The 15,338-nt window shown below is 44.2% G+C and overlaps 1 protein-coding gene across 2 annotated transcripts in view; it reads left to right on the top strand.

Moving 5' to 3' along the window:
- Window positions 1-964: 964 nt before the first annotated feature.
- The window catches only part of RCAN2 (regulator of calcineurin 2), a 230,542-nt gene continuing 216,168 nt past the window's right edge, over window positions 965-15,338 (top strand). Inside the window, exon 1 of one of the 2 annotated variants that reach the window (XM_087817432.1) lies at window positions 965-1,116. The gene's annotated coding sequence lies outside the window, so the exon portion shown is untranslated. Of the gene's footprint in view, window positions 1,117-1,474; window positions 1,605-15,338 lie in introns of those variants that run through there. The other variant, XM_087817431.1, reaches the window with a different exon arrangement.

Genomic DNA, 15,338 nt, shown 5'->3' with positions numbered 1-15,338 from the left:
ATCTTAATCAGTGACTATGTGGATTTACACACTCAGAAGAAGTTTGGGAGAGTAGGAGTCTGAGTTCATTTTCAACTCTGAAATTCCGTATTTATATTACTGCAGATTAATCAGCGAGAAGAGTCGAGGTCTACCTTTTTGTGTTTTTGGTTTTGTAAAGGATGCATATCTCTGTCAACCTTGATGGAAAAACAATTGTGGCGTCTGAGTGAGTGAAGAATTGTGAAATTTACAGATTGCTTCAATCCAATATTAATATTGTTTTAGGAAACAGAAAGGCAAAAAAGAAAAGGGAGTGAGGCCTTTCCACGCAGCAGTTAGAAGGATGACAGAAATCAAAACTGACTTAAATCTGTAATTCATTTCCTCACTCAGGTTTGTCTGCGCCCCCCTTCTTCCTTCAATTCCCCCCACTCTCTCTGTTAGGATCTCTGACGTTTCCTTGCCCTGAGGCTCAGCCCTGCCCATACCCGCGCCACCCATAAGCCACAGGCTTCCTCGGGGCTCTGAACTGCTTTGTTTGGAAAAGCGGAGGCTTGGCTGGGGTGAAGTTCGTGGAGCCGCAGATCTACCCTAGACCCCGTTTCCCGCGCCACCGTTTCCTGTGTGACGCCGGCTCCCCGCCCCGTTCCTGGGGCCACAGGCTCTCACACAATAGGAGTCCTCGGAGCCCTCGGTCCTCGGGTCCCGCGGCCGCGAATCCCGGCCGAGCGCGAAGCCCGCGCAGGGCACCTTCAGCGCGTGGGCGGGGCGGGCGCGGGGCTCCAGCCAGAGGGCGCCACCGCCCACCCCGCCGAGCGCCCGAGCGCCTTCCAGGGGCTTCCCGACCTTTCCAGCGCCAGCACGAGGGGAGGGGGGTCAGCCCGCTCCTAGGAAGAGTCTCTGCCAGGGCGCCCCGCGCGCAGTCGGCTTCTCGGCCACTTTCTTTTGCCCGGTCGCCCAGCGCTTCAGAATCAGCCCCCTCCCCAGTCCCAGCCCCAAGAAGCCCCCCACCCCGGCGGGGACCCCGAGAAGCCCCTCCTCGCTGAGGCTGGGATTCCTGTGGACAGGCTCTTGCGCTGGGTCCCCAGAAGGTCTCCACCCCCTCCACTGGGCACCCCCGGTGGAAAGGAGCAGGTAAGGGGCTGCGGGCAGAGTGCGCGCCCCGGAGGCGGAGAGGGTGGGGGACCCCGCGGGGCGCCGGGTCGGGGCGGGAGGAGATGAGAAGAGGCCCGACGGGGGCTTTGGGTTTCCTGGGGTCTGATTGGAGGTTGGCCCGATGAGTCGGAGCTGGGGGCGCGCCCATCTCCACTGGCTCGGGCGAGAGCCGCGGCTCGGCCCCTCCCCGGAGCCGCTTTGTCCCGGGTGTCGGCGGCGAAGGTGGTGGAGAGGAGCCCGCGGGAGGCAGAGACCCGCGGACCGACGGACCGACGGACCCGGAGACCGGGAGGCGGGGCGCACGGCGCACGGCCGCACACTCAGGCCCGCGGGCCCCGCGCCCGCCCCCACGCGCGCTCGCCGCAGCGGGCAGGTGAGCGGGCAGCGCCGCGCCAGCACTTGCCGGCCCAGCGCAGCGCCCGAGCCGCGGTCTCTGTCTCTGCCGGCGCGTCGGGGACGCCCATCAGGTCGGTTATGTAACCGCGCCGGCCTCTCGCCCCTGCACCGGGTCCTGCCAGGGCTGCGTGCTGCGCCCCGGCCGTGCCCGGGACAGCGGCAGGGGGCGGGCCAGCGCGCGCGGGTGCGGGAGCGGCGAGGGGTGGCGGCGGGCGTGGGGGGTGGTCTCCTGATCCCTTTGTACGCCCCGGAGGCGGCTGTGGGGGGAGAGGTCTCCCTTGACCCCTTGCTAGAGCGCGCGGGTCTCTTAGAGCCTGTTCCCCGTTCCTGGTGGCCCCAGGGTTTGCCTTCTCAGTAGCAGCAGCAGGTGCGTGAGTGCAGGATAAAGAAAGACGCCCGTGGTCCCTGGGACTGAGGTTTGGAGCGGTGGGTAGGGGAGGTGGACTGGACCGAGAGCGGGGGACACCGCGAGGCTCCGTTCCCAGTGCTTAAAGGAAAGTGCTGGGGAGGGGGAAGGTGCTTTGAGGCGCAGCGGGAATTGTCCTCCCTGGGATTAGCTGGCTTGGGTCATCTAAAAATAACTTCAAGTTGGAAAAGTGAAATAGAAGGGAGCACAGTGTGCTGAGTTCGTCCTGCCCGTGGGATGCTTCGCTCTGGAAGTCACCGGAGGGAGCAGGCAAATCTCAGCCACCTGATCCCTCTGCTGCGTCCTGGTCTCACTGGTTTCCAAGGTGTCTGGATTTGACTTTTAGTTAATGATTCATTCTCTAAGGCACTGCAGTCTTTTTCTTATAGCACGATGAATTATATAGCAGAGCGCACGCTTTGAATCTTTGCTGTTTCCTACATTGGGATAGAAGTGTTCAGTGGACGGCTTCAAAAGCCAAAGCTTTTTAAAGTGTCGTTTTAGTAAAAACAGGTTTCTGGTTTCCCTTTAACATGCAGTCCCACAGCTGGAGATGAAAGGATACTAAAGGGTTCCAGCCCCCTCTTCCCCCTTCCTTCAGCCAAAATCCCGCTTAACCTATCACACACAGGGGAAGCTGTAAGAAAAGTAGGACATTGTAAATAGTGCAACTCAACTTTCACACATATTACATCAACTTCAAAACACAGGACAAAAGTGTCACAGGCACAGGTCAACACTTCCTAACTGGCCCCCTCCGTTCTGGGGACTCAAGGAAGCTGGAAAAACCTAGAAGCTGGAAAGGATCACAGAGCAGGTCAGCACTAATTGTGGAACAAGGCAGGGAGTGAACATTTGGCTGCTTTTCAGTCTACACATAGATTTTCTTTAGCCTTAGAGCTATTAAGAATGATCAGTCATTGAGCTGAATTAGGCTGAAATGTGGATTGCACTTTGATTTCAAACCCACTGCAGATCAAGTCTGCATTTATTGAACACCTCCTGCCCGAGTCCAGTCCACTGAATTTTGTGAGGGAAAAATGTTCTCAACTAAAGCTCCAGAATCCCAAGACCTGTGTGCAGATCCTGCAGAGCCCAACTAAATCTGGGAGGGTGTGGCTCTCTCCAGGTATGAACATTTAGTAGGCATAAGTGGGAACTTGAGAGCTTTGTTGTTTGTAAGTAGATGTCACACTCTTTCAAAAACCACTGGAATAATCATTTGCAGCTATTCATATATATTGCAGAAACCAGCTTTGTTGAGACCAACTTTGATAGCCTCTGTGGTATCATTTCCCACACTGTCTGTACGCTCCACTCAGTTTATCAACAGTTGTTTGTTAAGCATCTACTGTGTGCCGTGTAGGCCCTGTGCCAGAGACTGAGTGAATGAGGCCCATGCCTTTCAGAAATCAATCTAGCAAAATTGGATAAGAAAATAAGTGGTAATGTGAGTATTTAATGGAAACAGGAACAGGTTCAGAGGGAGCCCAGGGAAAGAAGGGTGGAGAGAATCTGGAAGAGCCTGCAGAGTTCACATTTGGACTGGATCCCAGTAGGCACTAGGAGCTCTCTACAGAAGGGAGCTGGCATTCCACATGAAGGAAAGGTCACGTTCGAAAAACGTGTAGGTGTTCTGAAACGGGGAGGTGGCAGTGGAGTTTGGCAGGGGAGGGGGGATTTCAGTTCACCTGGGTTGTAAATATATCAGATTGAGGAGAAACCACGCAGTCTTTATGGGAGAAATGATTTGATCTAATCTGTATTCTGCAAAAGTGACTTTGGAGGTGGTGAGTAGGTGAGATTACAAAGAGGAATGAGCTTGGATTTTAAACCAGTGGAGTGGTCCAGCGCCATCCACCCCCCCCCCCCCCCCAAATGAAATTAACTGTGCCTGAACCAGGGAGAATGGGGAAGGAGAAGAGAGATCTACAGAGAGTCATTTCAGAGGGACACTCAGTGGCGCTGGGTCATCAAGTGGATGGTGGCGTGGAAGGATGAGACTGCATGTCTAGATATGGTCAGGCTTTTAACTGAGTTAGGAAGTAAATGAGAACAAGTAGGTTTGAGAAAGATGAGGAATTTCAACAAAAAGCTTTTTCTTTAAGACCAGGAACAAGACAAGTATACCCACTCTTACTACTTTATGCAGCATAGTACTGGAAGCCCTTGCTAGAAAATTTAGGCAAGAAAAAAAATTAAAAGGCATCCAAGTCATAAAGGAAGAAGTAAAACTCTCTTTATTTGCAGATACCATGATATTATATATAGAAAACCCTAAAGATTACACACACAAGAACTGTTAGAGCTAATAACTGAATTCAGTAACATTGCAGGATACAAACCAATATACAACAATCAGTTGCATTTCTATACGCTGATAATGAACTGTCAGAAAGAAGATTTAAGAGGACCATCTCATTTACAATTGCATAAAAAAGAATAAAATACCCAGGAATAAATTTAACCAAGAAGTTAAAGGCTTGTACACTGAAAACTGTAAGACATTGATGAAAGAAACTGGAGAATACATGAATAAATGGAATATTTCATGCTAATGGTTTGAAAAATTAACATTGTTAAAATGTTCATACTACCCAAAGCAATATATAGATTCAGTGCAATTCCTATCAAAATTCCAATGTCATTTTCAACACAAATGGAACAGCCCGGCCAGGCGTGGCTCAGCTGTTGAGCGTCAACTGAGGATCCAGGCGATCGGGGTTCGATTCCCAGTCAGGGCACATGCCCGGGTTGTGGGCTCGATCAATGACTCTCTCATCATTGATGTTTCTAGCTCTCTCTCTCCCTCTCCTTTCCTCTCTCTGAAATCAATAAAGATATATTTAAAAAACAAACAAACAAAAAAACAGAAATGGAACAAACAATCCTAAAATTTTCATGACCTTGAATAGCCAAAGCAACCTCGAGAAAGAGCAACAAAGCCGGAAGCATCACACTCCCTGATTTCAAACTACATTGTGAAGCTATAGTAATCTAAACGGTATGGTATTGGCATAAAAACAGATACATAGATCAATGTGACAGAAGAGAGAGCCCAGAAATAAACCCATGCATCTACGGTACATTAAGTTATGACACAGAACCAAAAATATACAGCAGAGAAAGACTGGCCTCTTCAATAAATGATGCTGGGAAAACTGGACAGCCATATTACAATAAACACAAAACCCAACTCAAAGCAGATTGAAGACTTAAGCATAAGACCTGAAACCATAAAACTCCAAAAAGAAAACATATTGGGTAAGCTCCTTGGTAATTGGTCTTGGCAATGATTTTTTAAAATTTATTTACCAGCAAAGCAAAAAACAACACAAGCAAATAAACAACTAGGACCACACATCAAATTTAAAAGCTTCTGCATAGCAAAGGAAACCATCAATAAAACAAAAAGGCAACCCATGGAGTGGGAGAAATGTGGTCAAATCATATATTTGATAAGAGGTTAATATACAAAATATGTAAATAACTCATACAACTCATACAATTGCAAAAAACAATCTGATTTTAAAAATGGGCAGAGGAACTGAATAGATATTTTTTCCAAAGAAGATGTACAGATGGCCAACAGATACATGAAAAGGTGCTCAACATCACTAATCATGAGTTAAATGCAAGTCAAAATGACAGTGAGATATCAGTTCACATCTGTTAGAATGGTTACCATCAAAACAAGACAAAAAACAAGGTAACAAGTATTGGTGAGGAGGCGGAGAAAAGGGAATCCTTGTGCACTCTTGATGGGAATGTAGCCATTATGGAAAACAGTATGGAGATTCCTCAACAATTTAAAAAGTACAACTACCACCCTGGCTGGTGTGGCTCAGTTGGTTGGAGTGTCACCCTGTGCACCAAAGGTTGTGGGTTCGATTCCCGGTCAGGGCACAACCGATGTGGAGGCAACTGATTGATGTTTCTCTCTCACTCTCTCCCTTCCGTCCCCTCTCTCTAAAATCACTCAAAACATATCCTCCAGTGAGAATAAAAAACAAATAAATAAAATAAAATTACTATGTGATCCAGGAATCTCACGTCTGGGTATTTGTCTGAAGGAAAGAAAATCACTGTCTTTGAAAGACATCTGTGTCTTTATATTCACTGCAGTATTATTTACAACAAAGTATGGAAACCGTTTAAGTGGCCATCAGTGGATAAATGGATTTTGAAGATGTGGTGTATATGGAAAAGGAGATCCTGCCATTTGTGATGACATGGATGGCATTGTGCTAAGTGAAATAGGTCAGAGAAAGACAAATACTGCATGACCTCACCTATATGTGTAATCTTAAAAAATAAAACACCTGACCTCACAGGTAAGAGGACCGATGAGTGGTTGTCAGAGGTGGGGGGGGGGGTGTGTGAGGTGTGAACAAAGTGGGTAAAGGTGGTCAAAACATGCACACTTCCAGTTATAAGCTCTGGGGATTTAATGTTCAGCATGGTGACTCTAGTTAACAATACTGTATTTTATAATTGAAAGCTGCTAAGAGAGTAGATCTTAAAAGTTCTCACCAGGAGAAAAAACATTTGTAACTATGTGAGGCAACTGATATTAACTTACTATGGTCATGTATGTATATCATTATGTGTACACCTAAAACTAATACAGTCTTCATTGCATCTCTGTGAAACCGAGGGGAAAAGAAATTAAACAAGAAACAGTACGTTTGAGGAAGATGGGGAATTTGGACTTGGAGCATCAGATGAAAATGCTCAGTAGGCACTTTTATTTTTCAAAGGTAATTTCTTCATTCCTGGTGCCACCCTTCTCCTCCTCTTACCCATGACTCCTGAGACTGTCTGGGCTGCCTTTGAAGAAAAGAAAGATAATTTGAAAGCAGGAAGTTTTTCCCACCTTTTTCCCCCAAAGTGAAAGTGTGAACTGTCATTATCTGAACTAGTGGTAGTAATAGTAAAAATGATTTTAATTATGAAGCAATATCTGACATTTATTCAGTGTCCACTATATGTGAGCACAAAGAAGCCAGAGCTCCACCTAGACACCCTCATTGGATTCTCACAGTAACCTCATGAGGCGGTCGCTGTTGTTATTCTCATATAATTGATGAGAACCCTAGGCGAAGCGAGAGTATCTTATGCAGGCCACACAGTTAGTAAGAGGTGCGTGCGCTGGGTTCACGCTCAGGCTGTCTGACCAGCACTCTGAATCGCCAGCATAAACTAACAACATTGGAGTAATTCCTGTTTAGCCAGGAATTTTTTAAAAACCTGTGTTTGAATATTTGTGGCTGATGCTGTAAAAGGGAACAGGCCGGCCCGGCCGGGCGTGGCTCAGCGGTTGGGCATCGACCTAGGATTCAGGAGATCGAGGTTCGATTCCCAGTCAGGGCACATGCCCAGGTTGCGGGCTCGATCCCCAGTGAGGGGTGTGCAGGAGGCAGCTGATCAGTGACTCTCTCATCATTGATGTTTCTACCTCTCTCTCCCCCTCTCCCTCCCTCTCTCTGAAATAAATAAAAATATATTTAAAAAAAAAAAAGGAATAGGACTGAGTCAAGAGTCCTGACTCTCATCTGGGCTCCCACCCAATTTGTTGTGTGGCCTCTGCAAATTCACATTCCCTCTCAGGCTTTTGTTATTTTAAATCTGTATGTTAATCAGAAAAGAGGTTGACCAGATGATCTCTTAAGAGTCTCTGCATTCTGGAGTCCTCCCATCCTGTCTAAAATTTTACCATTGATCTGGGTTAAAATCACGCCTGCCTGGCTTCTTTTAGGATAGAAATACTTCTAAGAGGATTGACTCAAATGGTGGCCTGACGACTAAAATGGTAAGGACCAGCTGATGTCAGGTGCAGGTGCTGCTGAGGGTGCCGATCCTGGGGGAGCTGCAGTTCAGAGAGTGGAGACCCCGATGAGCACTAAAGTGGAGGAATCTCCTTAGTCACTGATCAGTTTCTTTGTTTTAGTTAAATTCTGTGAGACTTAGTTTTCTCGTCTCTGAATAATTGGGGTGAGTAATGTACCTGTTGTAGGATGGTAAGGAGTGAAACAGATAACATAAAGCAGGCACAGCACATGTCTGCCTCATCGAAGGCGCTCAGTAAATGGAGGTCCTTACCCTTCGCCCCCATAAAAACAGACATGCAGAGAAAGGAGGTAGAGTATTTCTGAAGAGAAATTTCCCCTACCCCATAGTTTTGCTAAGGGCCACCCACTAGTGAGCATCGTTTATATATCTTAGGAAGTAGTATATATTGGAAATACAAAAATACATAGCATATTCAATACTTTTCAAAATGTGAATCCCAAGTATTTATTAATAAATCATTCTCTTAGGTATAAAGAAGCTTCAACATGCCACAACAAGAAGTTTTAAACTGTTTTCTGTTTGTCAGCTTATCAATAGGCCAGGATTGCTATAAAGAAATAGTATTGCCTGGGGTTGGTGATCAGGATTCCATTATGATGGCATCAGATATACAGGAGATGGAATGACTTCCAATTTTGTGTGTGTGTGTGCACGCTGTGGTTTTTTTTTTTTTTTAATTCTCACCCAAAGATATATTTTTATTGACTTTAGAGAGAGTGGAAGGGAGAGAGAGAGAAACATCAGTGTGGGAGAAACATAAATTGGTTTCCCTCAGTATGCTGCCAACTGGGGATTGAACCTGCAACCCAGGCATGAGTCCTGACCAGGAATTGAACCCGCAACCCTTTGGTGCATGGGGGGATGCTCCGACCAACTGAGCCACCTGGCCGGGGCTGTGCTTCTATCTTCATGAGGAACTTTATGCCTTTTCCTATAAAATATTCATTGTCCTCATGTCTTTTCTCTCGTTACCAACTGCCAGCTGTCATATGTTTTAGGTTAAGTTAATTAATCAAGTTGAGGATGTTTTTTAAAGATGGAAGCAGCGTTAAACTCAAGTGTGTGGTTGAGAATCGTACTTTTTAGAAGCTGAAGAAAAGTTTCCAAAAATAGCTCATACCTCCTGCATTTCAATATGTCCACAGAAAATATTTTCTATAGCCAGGACAGAAAGGGATTTACTTTCTTATCTGATTTCCCCACACTCAGCTCACTTCAAAACAGGGATGAGACACGGGCTCCTAAGCTTTGGAATGTATGAGTAAGAAAGTATTGTAACTGTAGCTGTTGGACAAAAGAATTATGTAATTTGAAGCTAGGTCCTGTTTTCAGTACTGTTGCTTTAGTTCTTTTGGAAATAGTGGCTTTCTTGTTCCAAGTAATGGAGATATGCCTACTACAAAATATTCTAAGGGCATGAGCCATGCCTTAATACTGCTCTTACAGTGCTGGGAATAAAGTATAAAAAGCGTGGACTTGGCATGAAAAGGCCTGGATTCCCTTCCTGGCACTGTCACTTCCCAGCTATGTAACCTTGAGCTTTCCGTTGACCTGACAGTCACAGGAGCTGGCATTTGATGAATGCTGCCCCTGTTCAAGACACTGGGCTCAGCACACTGCATACATTATCTCATTTAATCCCGACAACATGGGGGTATTATTGTCACTATTTACAGATGAGCGTGCCCTGAGGATCAGGTCTCTGAGTTGAAATTTTCTTATCTGTACAATTAGGAAGATAATACTTGATCGCCCTACCTTACAGAGTCTGTGAATGTGCTCTCCTGTTCACAAAACAGAACACTGCACACATGTTAGGGATGGTCGTCACAGTAGGGACCTCCCAAGAAATCAGTTATAGCTGGGCCTGGTATAGCACCAGGTCTGCGAGGGAAGGGAGGCCCACTGTATAGAAAAGACTTCTGTAGAATGTATTAAAGAAACTGCATGTCCTTGTCTAGTTCTTTGGTAGTTTGTCTTACGGTACCTGTTGCTTTCAAGGGTAACTTGTCAGTACCACAGCTCCACTAGGCTGGGCCAGGAGGAGGCTGACCAGGCCATGGGTCTTGCTGGTGAAGCAGTGAGGAAGGCATGGTTTACAGAAGAGAGGTAACTGCCAGGGGGGTGTTTCAGTATAAACAGAGAAGGCTGAAAGTCAGAGCCAAGGTCGAGGAAGGCATAGGCGTGATGTAGAATGCAAGAAGTCATCTCCGGTGTTTACAATCAAGTGTGAGTGACAGGGCATGGAATCTGCTCAAGAAGGCTAGCAGTATGTCCCATTGTCTGTTGAGGTCTGTCCACTCAGCAGCAAAACTAGGGAGCCTCTATCTTGATGTTTTGAATAGCTTCTTTCTCTTGGATGCATGTGCTTTCTATAAAATCTTTGGAAAACAGAATAGTATACAAAGAGAAAATTAAAATCACATGTACCACCATGAACAAATGATAATTGCTATTAATATTTTGTTGTGTTTCCTCTCAGTCTTTTTTATATGCATATTTTTGTAGAATTGGGATTGTACTGTGTTTAGAATTTTGCATCCAGTGCACTTCACCAAACATTTTAAATAACTTCCATGTAAAGTAAACAATCTTTAGAAACATTGCTTTCAGTAGCCACATGGCATTCCCAGGTGGGATTTTACCAAATTCGTTGATCTCCTCCCCTATTGTTGTACATCTAGATAGTTCCCAAATGTCCAAAATATTATAAATAATACTTTGAAGAGCACCTTTGATCATAACTTTTTCTATATTTTAGGCTATTTCTTAGGATAGATTGTTAAAAGTGGAATCATTGGCTCAAACAGACGGACCTTCTTAAGGCTTTGTATATATCTTGACATTTTTAGTTTTTCCAGAAGACTGCAGTAATTAACATTCCCACAAGCAATGCATGAGAATACAGGCCTCACCGCCACCCTGCTTATAGGCACTCTTTTTGGTGAAGATAAAGGTGTTAGTGCTTTCCAGAGATAACCCCACTGTGGAAATGTTGCTGCTTAACAATTGCTTCAAGGAGGCTGAGCTTTCACTGTGGGAGCTGAGGCTGGGTGGGTGGGGACCGGGTAGATTTAACATGTGTGATTGAGTGTTTGTGGGAGAGTTGACTTCAGTGGGTTAGCTTTTCTTCTAGTACTTCTGTTATCAGAGGACAGCTGTCACTGCAGCCTGGGAAGCTTCTAGAGCTGACTTAAACTAGGTAGAATGAAGCAACCTCGGCTTAAGTGAGAACTGGTTCAGCTTGCCTTTTAAATCCCCCAAAATATTAACTGCAAGTGTGTGTACTGATTTGCATTAGTTCTGTTGTTGCTTTTAGTTGATTTTGAGTAATTCTCCTTCCACTGCTGACAGGGCCTCTTGGGGATAGATATGTCTTTTTTCCCTTCCACAAACGGAAACACAATGCAGAGTACACCGTTTTGAATAACTAAGATAATCAATTGGAATCTCCTTAAAAATCACTTAAATGGCCATTATTTTAGAATTTTAATTTGATGGCTAATCAAATTAGTCTTTCAAAAAAAGTCTCTGCATTCATTATGAGGCTGCCATCCACTAAGGTGATTATATTGACCAACTTATTGAGGTAAAGAGCCAATTAGAATTATTTCCCCCCATAAAATTACCTGAAAGACAAGCTAAATTAATATAGCTTATCTTTTATTTTGACTTCTATAGCTGTTAAAGATAAAAGCCTAGTCATGGAGTCTGGCCAGGACAGATCAAAGTCCAATTTATACTTCTCTTTTGAGGTTTAATAATTAGTCTAAAAAAATATTTATTTCATTACAGGTATCATCATGATTTTTTATAAAGAGGATGGTAAATTCAGATCAGTTAATGGTAGTTCAAACAAAATTGTCTTTGCTCAAGAGCAAAGTCTCAGCCTTGACAAGTGAAAGCAAAATACTAATTCATGAATATGTTAATTTTTCCTGTTGTGTGCATTAATGATACGCATTTGATCTTTTATGGTGTACAAGCAACCTTTTATAAAAAGGTTACATTTTGGTCAGGGGACATACCCGGCAACTGACATCATGAATGTGTTTATTTGGTATCCTTTATTTTCTTAGTTTTCTGCCTCTTGGTGATTTCTGTTCCACACACAACTGTTGTTTGCCTTAAACTTCAAAATTTGGCAAGGTGACATTTAGGTGAAGCTCTGATTTGAAATATATGCTTGGTCAGATTTTCAAAGCGTACTCTCTAACCTTGTGTCTAAGTGCCCCGGCTCATGGCTGCTCCGTGGGGTGTCTTGGCTCACACCCGGACCTTGGTTTGGTTTCGGCCTCCTGAGATATGGATGGAGAGGCTCTCCTTTCTCATTCTGGTTTGCAGCCGTGCTGGGAGGTCTGGTGTCACTCTAGAAGGTCAGGAAGGCTTGCGTAGCCCCCACACCTGTGCAGACCAGTTTGGAAAGCTTGTCTCCAGGTGAAGGTGAGATAAATGGAAACCTGAACTGTTCCCCTTAACTCTCCCAAATCCAAATTTATTTTGGATTCAAGCACACAACCACATCCTTGAGGCTGTGTGAAAATTGCTCAGACCATTAACTGGAAACTAGGGACATTAAGAAATTCAGGAGGGCTCTACGTAGGCTCACATATGTGCGAGTGAAATCATTCATGGGACACGGGACAGGCGCTAGTGGCCTGTGAGAAAGTCCAGATGCACATGTGGCTCTCTGCTCCTTCATACTTCATTTTATTAGCCTAGCCTGTTCCTGGAGGCCACAGGGGCAAGTGCTATAGCCGGTGATCCTGTATTATTCATGAAATGGCCTTCAGTGTCTCCAACTACAGAAATCTCCAAATGTAGTAGCTCCTCATGAGGATTGTAGTTTTATTCTTTAAGATTGCTTTTAAAATGTCACCTTTAAGCAGAGCTCTACGTGTCACGAAGGAACACCCCGCTCTCAGCCTTCCTTCTCACCTTTAATTGAACCTCTTCCTCTGCTCAGCCATTTCCATGTCCTCACAGCCGTACCTGGCGATTGTCTTACAACCCAAGCCAAGGTGTGATACTATGATATGAAAAGGTTATTTTATCTGAACAAAATTGGAAGCACCGTAATGGATATTAGTGAAAACTAACCCTAGGTACTTTGATGACGGTGTACATTTCAAGAGCGCATCTTATAGGAAAGGAAACTGAAAGGCTAGTAGAGGTCAGAGGCCTTCGCCTAACTGGGGCTTGGGGCAGTTTCCAGGCTGCCTGGGAGCCCGACACGGTGCGTTTCCCAGCTGACTATCTTAGCTCGCTGCCTGCTCGCCCCCAGCCCCACCCCAGCCACCAGGAGCTCCCTTTGAATTATTTTGTGCGATTCCAGATCTTGGCAGATGCCCCGCTCTGAGTCTGAATGGAGACTTTCCCTTTAGAACCTGTCCCCGATCATCTTCTCAGACACCCTCATCTCAGTGATCATAGGTTTTGAAAAGCTAAATTAATACTTCTTCCCAAGAGAAAGGAAAAACAGATAGATAACCACATAGATATTCTTTTTTCCTGCCACAAAAAGGAGTGATGTTCAGGTGGTAGACTATAAACACTGACCTAAAGGATACTTTTAAAAAATATTAAAATATTATTATTAAAATATTTTTAAATGACTAATAATCAATTAAGGTCATCTAGGTTTTAAAATATCTAGTAGAAATGGTTGCTTGTTTGGTGAGAGATCATCACTGAGATAATAGTTTTTGTCTTATTCAGTTTAATTACTTCTTTTTCTGATAGGGCTGGTTGGTTTAATGATTTTCCAAAGTATCGATTGCTTTTGAGTTTCTACTGTTGAGATATTTGTATGCACCCTTTATAGAATCCCAACCATTGCTTAAACCAACCATTCCTATCCCCCTTTTATCATCCTAGGATTGCTAATGGTTTATTTTTAAGACTGCATGCTGATGCCACTCTGAGGTCATTCTTCTTACACTGTAGAGTTTCTGTCAGTGAGGTCTGTTGTTAATCATGTCAGTGTAAATGCTGCTAAATATGCACCTTTCTTTTTCTAATTGCAAATTAACTTTTTTTATGGCTACTTATTAGAGAATCCCAGGAGACCAATAGCAATAATTGGGGCATGGCTGCTAGAGACCAGATATTATTTCTTCAGCTTCCTATTCTAATAAATAATTAACCACCAAGTTGCTTATAAATAAATTAAAAGGTTTATAATAAACAACAAACTAAGAAGCAGTTACATGTAATTTACAGATATAGACTTATAGAAATGCTAGACACAATAATCATCAGAATGAGAACTGTTCTTAAGGATAACTAATTTAAAGCACTTTGCAATTGTATAAAATTATAATTGGACATTCCCTCGTCTCTGCTTCTTGAAATTCTAGTCTTCCTTCAAGTTCCATCTTTTCAGGATTCCCTCAATCCTTGAGCCCTCTAAGAGCCATCACTTGTTTTTCAACCTGTATTTCTAGCACATACATGGTCTAACCTTTATATCTCATTCATTCATATATTAACTAACTAACTCACTCACTCATTCATTCATTCATTCATTCATTCATTTTCATTCATTCACCCCTGCTATGCACCAGGTGTTGTGCTAGCCACTGGGGTACAAAAACCAGAAAAACATAGTCCCTGTCCTTAGTGGAATTAGAGTCCAGTAGCCTGCAGCTTCTTGTTTACCTACACCTACTGTGCATGGTAAGCGCCCTGAGGGTGAAGGCCACGTGTACTCATCCGCCCTGTGACCCCTGCTACACATCACAATGCCTGCATGTAGGTGCACTCAGTTGGTGATAAAAATGAACTGATTATTATATCCATTCTAAATAATTCTCGGAAGCACAAGATTGAAGATTGCAACACCTGCAAATGTCTTTAAAGCCTTTGTTCTCACACTGCTGCTTACTAGAATAATAGCTCCACAAGATAAGTTTGTCTAGTTTCACTTTGTGTCCAAAACCCTCTTCTCAGAATAAGATGCGGTGCCACATCTCTGTTACATCCTAAAGCACAAATATGATGGGTAGCAGTGTCTGAATATCCCTCAGGCAGAGGTATTAAAGGCTTCTGTCTCAAATTATTCTGAAATGCTTCTGTTTGGTTAAGAAAGTGCTTCCTTCCCTCTTTTGGGGAGCTTGGATGTAAAGCAACTGATCAGGAATAATAATGGCTGTTTATTTTGCACTGATTAAATACCAGGCATTGGGCTGGTTATCCACAGGTTATCAGGCATAGTCCTCTCAACAACCCTTCGAGGCAGGTTCTATTTCTATCCCTGTTTTATTTAGATGAAGAAACTGAGGCTCAGGGAAGTTGAGTAACTGGCCTAAGGCCTTACAGGTAATAAGTGGTGGAAACAGGACTCACTAGTGGTCTCTTTGCCTCCACAGCCTACCACTCCTTGTCCAAGGGGGGTTTGTGGAGGCATTCATGGGGAGGGGCATGGGACTTCTATATGATAATGTTTAAATTTTGTGGGTTTTTTATTTCACTGATAATCTAAAATAATGTTAGCATTTTCTGGATCGTACAGATGACCGCCTTATGATGAATAATACTGCCATGT

Source organism: Miniopterus natalensis, chromosome 5 (assembly GCF_054644295.1).
Source record: "Miniopterus natalensis isolate mMinNat1 chromosome 5, mMinNat1.hap1, whole genome shotgun sequence".
Taxonomy (NCBI): Eukaryota; Metazoa; Chordata; class Mammalia; order Chiroptera; family Miniopteridae; genus Miniopterus; species Miniopterus natalensis.
Note: the sequence above shows the minus strand (reverse complement) of the source record. Positions and strands in the feature narration are given on the sequence as shown.